The sequence below is a fragment of the Eleutherodactylus coqui genome, chromosome 5 (genome assembly GCF_035609145.1).
Source record: "Eleutherodactylus coqui strain aEleCoq1 chromosome 5, aEleCoq1.hap1, whole genome shotgun sequence".
NCBI lineage: Eukaryota > Metazoa > Chordata > Amphibia > Anura > Eleutherodactylidae > Eleutherodactylus > Eleutherodactylus coqui.
This window is the reverse complement of record NC_089841.1, coordinates 86833643-86843198: the sequence shown is the minus strand read 5'-3', so window position 1 is coordinate 86843198 and position 9556 is coordinate 86833643.

The following is a 9556-nucleotide window of genomic DNA, read 5'->3' as shown; positions in this document are numbered from 1 at the left end:
GGCGGGGGAGAGCGGAGAGGAACGGAGGGGAGATCTCTCTCTCTCCCCCCCCCCGAAACTCACCTATCACCGGCACCGCCCCCCGAATCTTTAGAGACGAGTGGGGAGATACTTGGCTAAGGCACTACTCGCTCGAGTAATGTGCCTTAGCAAGTATATTCGCTCATCTCTAAAAAATATGTGATAAAAAATTTATATGCAGCCCAAAATTGCACCGATAAAAACTGACGCTCACCCTACAAGAACCCCCCCCCCCCCCCACACACACAAAGTTCCAGTCCTCAGAATATGGCCACCTAGAGCTATTTTTGCCATTCCACCAGGCAAGTTTTTCAATACATTATATGGTACATTAAACTGTGTCTATAAAAATGTGGTCAAGTTGGAAACAAATCAACTCCAGTTTCACACTAGCGTATTGCAGTCACATTTCTGCATCTATAATACGCTAGTGTGAAACTGGCCTAAAACACATATTAAACAGCAAGTATTTTTAAAGTAGCCCTTGGACATTCTACTCAGTGCTTTACCTAGTGTTTCTCACTATGATAGGGAAGCAAGGGAGCACAGGAAGCCAGCCATGTAACCTAAAGCCAGCCCTGATCCTGCTCATCTGCTGCCATGCTTGGGCACTGTAAAGCCGTTGCATGCTGCAGACAGCTTCTCCCCTCACAGCGCTCGCTCCCCACTGGATGCAATGCATTGACAGGTGCTCAGTACAACAGGTGTACAGTACTATATGTCCCAATACAATGCACTGAGGGGGTAAGCCGTCTGCAGAATACAACAGCTTCCATTCACAGCCCCCAGCGATAGCAGCATATTAGCAGAATGGGAGAGGAGTGAAACATGGGAGGTAGAGGCACAGGGCTCTTGAAAATACATTCTATAGAATAGAGACACCAGATAATCAACTGGTATATGTGGACAGAACAGTTGTGTCTGCAGCTGTACTATAGAGAACAGATGCAGAGACAGAGATGGAGCGCCCTCTACTGTTATGCAGGTGGGTGAAGACGGATTTCTTAGCCCTGGCTAATAAAACCTATTGCAAAAATGCTTAGAAGCGACTATTCTGTACGTTAATAAAAAGGCATCTTCTAAATGGAATTTTTTTTCTTCTTAGTAACAATTGTACCTCTTAATGAGCGCTACTGTTTGCATACACATACAAAGGAGGCATTAGCAACAACTTGACCCACCACGAAGCATACTGAGACAATTGTTTTTTCTTCATCAACAGATGGGTCCGTTACCTCAGTAGAAAACTATATATATATATATATATATATGTATGTACAAAATAATAACCACTGACGGTCTATTCTAAAAACATAACAATAAATAATATTTAAGAGAGTATTCATGTAGTTGTATGTTATGACATATTTCTAGGATATACCATATCATTCTGATCGGTGGGGACCCGACCTTCAATGAAGGCGGTTGTGCTGCAGTTGGTGCCTGTGCATGGAACAATTTGCAGTGTGACCTTCTTCATTCTGAGGCTAGGTGGCGCTAACAGCTACCAACAACCCTTGATCAGAAAGCGATGACATATTCCGCTGAGGGTAACTACCCACCAAAATTTTTCTTTCACTGTGAAATTTGCAGCTTTTTTTTCTGCAGGGGTCTATGGGACTTGTAATGTTAAAATTGCGATCGTGCAAAATCGCGATTTTGCACGATCGTGATTTTAACATTACAAGTCCCATAGACCCCTGCAGAAAAAAAAACCGCTGCGAATTTCGCAGTGAAAAAAAACCTGTAGTGGGTAGCCACCCTGAGTCTGTATTAAAAATATGCCAGAAGAATCGTATTTTTTAAATGATGCCTGTGTTTTTGACAGCCTTGTTTCTCTTGTGGCTCACATACGTTTTTTGTTTGCCATTTTTTTCTATAGAGAAACCCATGGGAGAATACCAAAGAAAAACACCAGACCCAGAGTATGATGCAAATTTTTAATAACACGGACCCAAACATGGAAAAAATTGCATGAAAAGTGAGAAAAAAAGGCCACTAAAATTTATAGTAGGGCTTTTAACATTTTACTACTGACCTACAGCTAATATCTGGACATGGTGATTTTTGCTGCTTAAAACATATGGCAAAAGGTGTCAATAGAGTCAAGGAAACTCAAAACGCAGTATTTTTGGAAAAGCCTTAAACTGGGGTCACATGGGCTGATTTTGGTCAGATGCTTTGTTGCCATTTATTTAAAGCCAAGACCAGAAATGGATTATAAACAGAAGTATTTGTATTTTTATATTTTCTCTGCTTTCATGATCCACACCTGAGTTTGACTTCAAAAAGTGCATCAAAAAACCTAAACAAAATCTACAGATGACCGTATCCTTACAGATGACCATAATATAGAAGCCATTTAGGTCTATATCACTGTTGCAACACCTGGACCCTGCGAGGTTGTTCTGAACTGAACTTCATGGGGTTAGACTACCGACCCTAAAATGTTTCCATATTATGACTGTCTGAGATGGACTTCAGGAAGACTACAGTCAACTCAGATTGTAGTCTGTATTGTACTAATGGATTTAAAGTGAGTGGACACTGAACTGAGCTGCCCCTAGTGGTGGCTGCAGGCAGCCAGAGTTTTACCACAAGCTGCAAGAAGGCAGAAATGTGCTCCCCTGCAGTATGTCCTAAAACTAGAACCCCAATCCCTATAAAGATATGTTAGAAATTACAGTGGATAATAACTTAGTAAAGAAAGTAGTAGACTTCTCAGAACTCTGTGAGGTCAGGGCCCTTTATAAGTTTTGCTAATGGGCCCTATGATTTCTGTGCACGTCTGCTGCATCCATCCAATGTTTGAGTACATTATTATAATCTTAAAAGCCCACATTTTCATATGTAACACATTAAGTTGAATTACAGGAAGCTTTGGCTTGTGCTTTCTTGTATGCGAAGTATAGCAAATATAGCGTGATACCATGTTACTATAGCTAGAAAAATCTATGTGATATTAGATATTCTTGTATAAAAATGCAAAAGGTGATGCCTTTATTAGCTAACCAGAAAAATCATATTTGCAAGCTTTCAGAGCTCAGAGGTCGGTTTGTTAGACAAATAAAGGCATCACTGCTATAAATAATGCCAACTAAAGGATATTAGTGACATCTAGTGGCCAGCAGTGGTATAACATGGGCTTGCACTAACCATTTTAAAACATGATTACTGTTCGTATGAGATAACATTTGCATTAACTTTATTCACCTCTAGAGATGAGCGAACGTACTCGTCCGAGCTTGATGCTCGTTCGAGTATTAGCGTGTTCGAGATGCTCGTTACTCGAGACGAGTACCACGCGATGTTCGGGTTACTTTCACTTTCATCTCTGAGACATTTGCGCGCTTTTCTGGCCAATAGAAAGACAGGGAAGGCATTACAACTTCCTCCTGTGACGTTCAAGCCCTATACCACCCCCCTGCAGTGAGTGGCTGGCGAGATCAGGTGTCACCCGAGTATATAAATCGGCCCCTCCCGCGGCTCGCCTCAGATGCATTCTGACAGAGATCAGGGAAAGTGCTGCTGATGCCGGAGCTGCTATAGGGAGAGCGTTAGGAGTTATTTTAGGCTTCAAGAACCCCAACGGTCCTTCTTAGGGCCACATCTGACTGTGTGCAGTACTGTTAAGGCTGCTGTGAGCAGTGTTGCACTTTTTTTTTTTTTTGTATATCGGGCGTGCAGAGCATTGCGTCCTCAGTCTGCAGTCCTTGTACATAGTATAGGGCCAGTACTGGTGAGGCAGGGAAAGAGATATACTGTCTATATAGGCAGTGGGCTTTTTCAAACAAATTTGGGAAAAATACTATCTTTGGGCTGCCTGTGATCGTCTTGAGTGTACTGCGTCTCTGCTGGGGGTAGTAGTCCTAATTATTACGCAGCTAAGTGTTACAGCAGGCTTGCACAAAATTCTTTCCTGGCTCTGCGTTGCCCGTTACATTACCCACGTCATCCCGTCCAGAGGGAAACAGTATACCTATATACGCTGCCTACAGTATCTGTCTGCTGTCTCAGCTCAGCCTTTAAAAAAATAGAAGCAAAATACTTAAGGCCTACTAGTGGCCTTTGGACACTTGACTGCTTCTGCGCTGTGAATTCCACTAGTTCAGTCATACGCACCTATGTCTCACTACAGGCTTGCGCAAAATTCTTTCCTGGCTCTGCTGTGCGTTCTATAAGCGAAGTCAGCCTCCAAACACAGGCTAATAAGCGGCACATTTAATTACAGCGTTCTGTTTCTGCACTACTGGTAATACACCATGCTGAGGGGTAGGGGTAGGCCTAGAGGATGTGGACGTGGGCGAGAACGTGGAGGCCCAAGTCAGGGTGTGGGCGCAGGCCGAGCTCCTGGTCCAGGTGTATCGCAGCCGACTGCTGCGGGATTAGGAGAGAGGCACGTTTCTGGCGTCCCCACATTCATCTCACAATTAATGGGTCCACGCGGTAGACCTTTATTAGAAAATGAGCAGTGTGAGCAGGTCCTGTCGTGGATGGCAGAAAGTGCATCCAGCAATCTATCGACCACCCAGAGTTCTACGCCGTCCACTGCTGCAACTCTGAATCCTCTGGCTGCTGCTCCTCCTTCCTCCCAGCCTCCTCACTCCATTACAATGACACATTCTGAGGAGCAGGCAGACTCCCAGGAACTGTTCTCGGGCCCCTGCCCAGAATGGGCAGCAATGGTTCCTCTCCCACCGGAGGAGTTTGTCGTGACCGATGCCCAACCTTTGGAAAGTTCCCGGGGTCCGGGGGATGAGGCTGGGGACTTCCGGCAACTGTCTCAAGAGCTTTCAGTGGGTGAGGAGGAGGACGACGATGAGACACAGTTGTCTATCACTCAGGTAGTAGTAATTGCAGTAAGTCCGAGGGAGGAGCGCACAGAGGATTTGGAGGAAGAGCAGCAGGACGATGAGGTGACTGACCCCACCTGGTTTGCTACGCCTACTGAGGACAGGTCTTCAGAGGGGGAGGCAAGTGCAGCAGCAGGGCAGGTTGGAAGAGGCAGTGTGGTGGCCAGGGGAAGAGGCAGGGCCAGACCGAATAATCCACCAACTGTTTCCCAAAGCGCCCCCTCGCGCCATGCCACCCTGCAGAGGCTGAGGTGCTCAAAGGTGTGGCAGTTTTTCACTGAGAGTGCAGACGACCGATGAACTGTGGTGTGCAAGGTTTGTCGCGCCAAGATCAGCCGTGGAGCCACCACCACCAGCCTCACCACCACCAGCATGCGCAGGCATATGATGGCCAAGCACCCCACAAGGTGGGACGAAGGCCGTTCACCGCCTCCGGTTTCCACCACTGCCTCTCCCCCTGTGCCCCAACCTGCCACTGAGATCCAACCCCCCTCTCAGGACACAGGCACGACCGTCTCCCGGTCTGCACCCACACCCTCACCTCCGCTGTCCTCGGCCCCATCCACCAATGTCTCTCAGCGCACCGTCCAGCCGTCGCTAGCGCAAGTGTTTGAGCGCAAGCGCAAGTACGCAGCCACGCACCCGCACACTCAAGCGTTAAACGTGCACATAGCCAAATTGATCAGCCTGGAGATGCTGCCGTATAAGCTTGTGGAAACGAAGGCTTTCAAAAGCATGATGGCGGCAGCGGCCCCACTCTACTCGGTTCCCAGTCGCCACTACTTTTCCCGATGTGACGTCCCAGCCCTGCACGACCACGTCTCCCGCAACATTGTACGCACCCTCACCAATGCGGTTACTGGCAAGGTCCACTTAACAACGGACACATGGACAAGCACAGGCGGGCAGGGCCACTATATCTCCCTGACGGCACATTGGGTGAATTTAGTGGAGACTGGGACCGAGTCAGAGCCTGGGACCGCTCACGTCCTACCCACCCCCAGAATTGCGGGCCCCAGCTCGGTGCTGGTATCTGCGGCGGTGTATGCTTCCTCCACTAAACAACCCTCCTCCTCCTCCTACGCAACCTCTGTCTCGCAATCAAGATGTGTCAGCAGCAGCACGTCGCCAGCAGTCGGTGTCGCGCGGCGTGGCAGCACAGCGGTGGCCAAGCGTCAGCAGGCCGTGCTGAAACTACTCAGCTTAGGAGAGAAGAGGCACACGGCCCACGAACTGCTGCAGGGTCTGACAGAGCAGACCGACCGCTGGCTTTCGCCGCTGAGCCTCCAACCGGGCATGGTCGTGTGTGACAATGGCCGTAACCTGGTGGCGGCTCTGCAGCTCGGCAGCCTCACGCACGTACCATGCCTGGCCCACGTCTTTAATTTGGTGGTTCAGCGCTTTCTGAAAAGCTACCCACGCTTGTCAGACCTGCTCGGAAAGGTGCGCCGGCTCAGCGCACATTTCCGCAAGTCCAACACGGACGCTGCCACCCTGCGCACCCTGCAACATCGGTTTAATCTGCCAGTGCACCGACTGCTGTGCGACGTGCCCACACGGTGGAACTCTACGCTCCACATGTTGGCCAGGCTCTATGAGCAGCGTAGAGCTATAGTGGAATACCAACTCCAACATGGGCGGCGTAGTGGGAGTCAGCCTACTCAATTCTTTACAGAAGAGTGGGCCTGGTTGGCAGACATCTGCCAGGTCCTTGGAAACTTTGAGGAGTCTACCCAGATGGTGAGCGGCGATGCTGCAATCATTAGCGTCACCATTCCTCTGCTATGCCTCTTGAGAAGTTCCCTGCAAAGCATAAAGGCAGACGCTTTGCGCTCGGAAACGGAGGCGGGGAAGACAGTATGTCACTGGATAGTCAGAGCACCCTCATTTCTATATCTCAGCGCGTTGAGGAGGAGGAGGAGGGGGAGGAGCATGAAGAGGAGGGGGAAGAGACAGCTTGGCCCACTGCTGAGGGTACCCTTGCTGCTTGCCTGTCATCCTTTCAGCGTGTATGGCCTGAGGAGGAGGAGGAGGAGGAGGAGGATCCTGAAAGTGCTCTTCCGAGTGAGGACAGCCATGTGTTGCGTACAGGTACCCTGGCACACATGGCTGACTTCATGTTAGGATGCCTTTCTCGTGACCCTCGCGTTACACGCATTCTGGCCACTACGGATTACTGGGTGTACACACTGCTCGACCCACGGTATAAGGAGAACCTTTCCACTCTCATACCCGAAGAGGAAAGGGATTCGAGAGTGATGCTATACCACAGGACCCTGGCGGACAAACTGATGGTAAAATTCCCATCCGACAGCGTTAGTGGCCGAAGGCGCAGTTCCGAGGGCCAGGTAGCAGGGGAGGCGCGGAGATCAGGCAGCATGTACAGCACAGGCAGGGGAAAACTGTCCAAGGCCTTTGACAGCTTTATGGCTCGCCGGTGGGTTCCAGGGAGCCACCGCTCCCCAGACAAGGCTGAGTCGGCGGGAGCACTGTAAAAGGATGGTGAGGGAGTACGTAGCCGATCGCACGACCGTCCTCCGTGACGCCTCTGCCCCCTACAACTACTGGGTGTCGAAGCTGGACACGTGGCCTGAACTCGCGCTGTATGCCCTGGAGGTGCTTGCTTGTCCTGCGGCTAGCGTCTTGTCAGAGAGGGTGTTTAGTGCGGCTGGGGGAATCCTCACGAATAAGCGTACCCGCCTGTCAACCGACAGTGCCGACAGGCTTACAATCATAAAGATGAACAAAGCCTGGATTTCCCCAGAGTTCTCTTCTCCACCAGCGGACAGCAGCGATACATAGGCTGCACCCTAAACAATACATAGGCTGCACCTGCGGATGGAAGCATCGTTCTCTATCACCATCAAAAACGGGGACCTTTTAGCTTCATCAATCTGTGTATTATATCCATCTTCCTCCTGCTCCTCCTCCTGAAACCTCACGTAATCACGCCGAACGGGCAATTTTTCTTAGGCCCACAAGGCTCAGTCATATAATTTTTGTAAACAATGTTTATACGTTTCAATTCTCAATTCAATAAAGCATTGAAACTTGCACCTGAACCAATTTTTATTTGAACTGGGCTGCCTACAGGCCTAGTTACAAATTAAGCCACATTAACCAAAGCGATTAATGGGATTCACCCGCCCTCTTGGTTGGGCATGGGCAATTTTTCTGAAGTACATTTGTACTGTTGGTACACCAATTTTTTGGGCCCTCGCCTACAGTGTAATCCTACAAATTTTTAGCCCACCTGCATTAAAGCTGACGTTACCTCAGGTGTGCTGGGCACTGCAATGGGATATATTTATGTACCGCCGGTGGGTTCCAGGGAGCCACCCATGCTGTGGGTCCACAGGGACTTCACATTAGGGATTTGTACATGCCAGTGTCTATGTATTAAAAACCCCGGTCAGACTGGGGCATGCAGTGTGGGCCGAAGCCCACCTGCATTGAACCTGACGTTACCTCAGCTGTGATGGGCACTGCAATGGGATATATTTATGTACCGCCGGTGGCTTCCTGGCACCCACCCATTCTGTCGGTCCACCCGGAGTTGTAACTCCATGTGTCCACTTCTAAAGAACCCCAGTCTGACTGGGGCATGCAGTGTGGGCCGAAGCCCACCTGCATTAAACCTGACGTTACCTCAGCTGTGATGGGCAATGCAATGGGATATATTTATGTACCGCCGGTGGCTTCCTGGGACCCACCCATGCTGTCGGTCCACACGGAGTTGTAACTCCATGTGTCCACTCCTAAAGAACCCCAGTCTGACTGGGGCATGCAGTGTGGGCCGAAGCCCACCTGCATTAAACCTGATGTTACCTCAGCTGTGATGGGCAATGCAATGGGATATATTTATGTACCGCCGGTGGGTTCCAGGGAGCCACCCATGCTGTGTATCCACAGGGACTTCACATTAGGGATTTGTACCTGGCAGTGTCTATGTATTAAAAACCCCGGTCAGACTGGGGCATGCAGTGTGGGCCGAAGCCCACCTGCATTAAACCTGACGTTACCTCAGCTGTGCTGGGCAATGCAATGGGATATATTTATGTACCGCCGGTGGCTTCCTGGGACCCACCTATGCTGTCGGTCCACACGGAGTTGTAACTCCATGTGTCCACTTCTAAAGAACCCCAGTCAGACTAGGGCATACAGTGTGGGCCGAAGCCCACCTGCATTAAACCTGACGTTACCTCAGCTGTGATGGGCAATGCAATGGGATATATTTATGTACCGCCGGTGGCTTCCTGGGACCCACCCATGCTGTCGGTCCACACGGAGTTGTAACTCCATGTGTCCACTTCTAAAGAACCCCAGTCTGACTGGGGCATGCAGTGTGGGCCGAAGCCCACCTGCATTAAACCTGATGTTACCTCAGCTGTGGTGGGCAATGCAATAAGATTTATTTATGTACCGCCGGTGGGTTCCAGGGACCCACCCATGCTGTGTGTCCACAGGGACTTCACATTAGGGATTTGTACCTGCCAGTGTCTATGTATTAAAAACCCTGGTCAGACTGGGGCATGCAGTGTGGGCCGAAGACCACCTGCATTTAATCTGACGTTACCTCAGCTGTGATGGGCACTGCAATGGGATACATTTATGTACAGCCGGTGGGTTCCAGGGAGCCACCCATGCTGTGGGTGCACACGGAATTCCCATTGCGGAGTTGT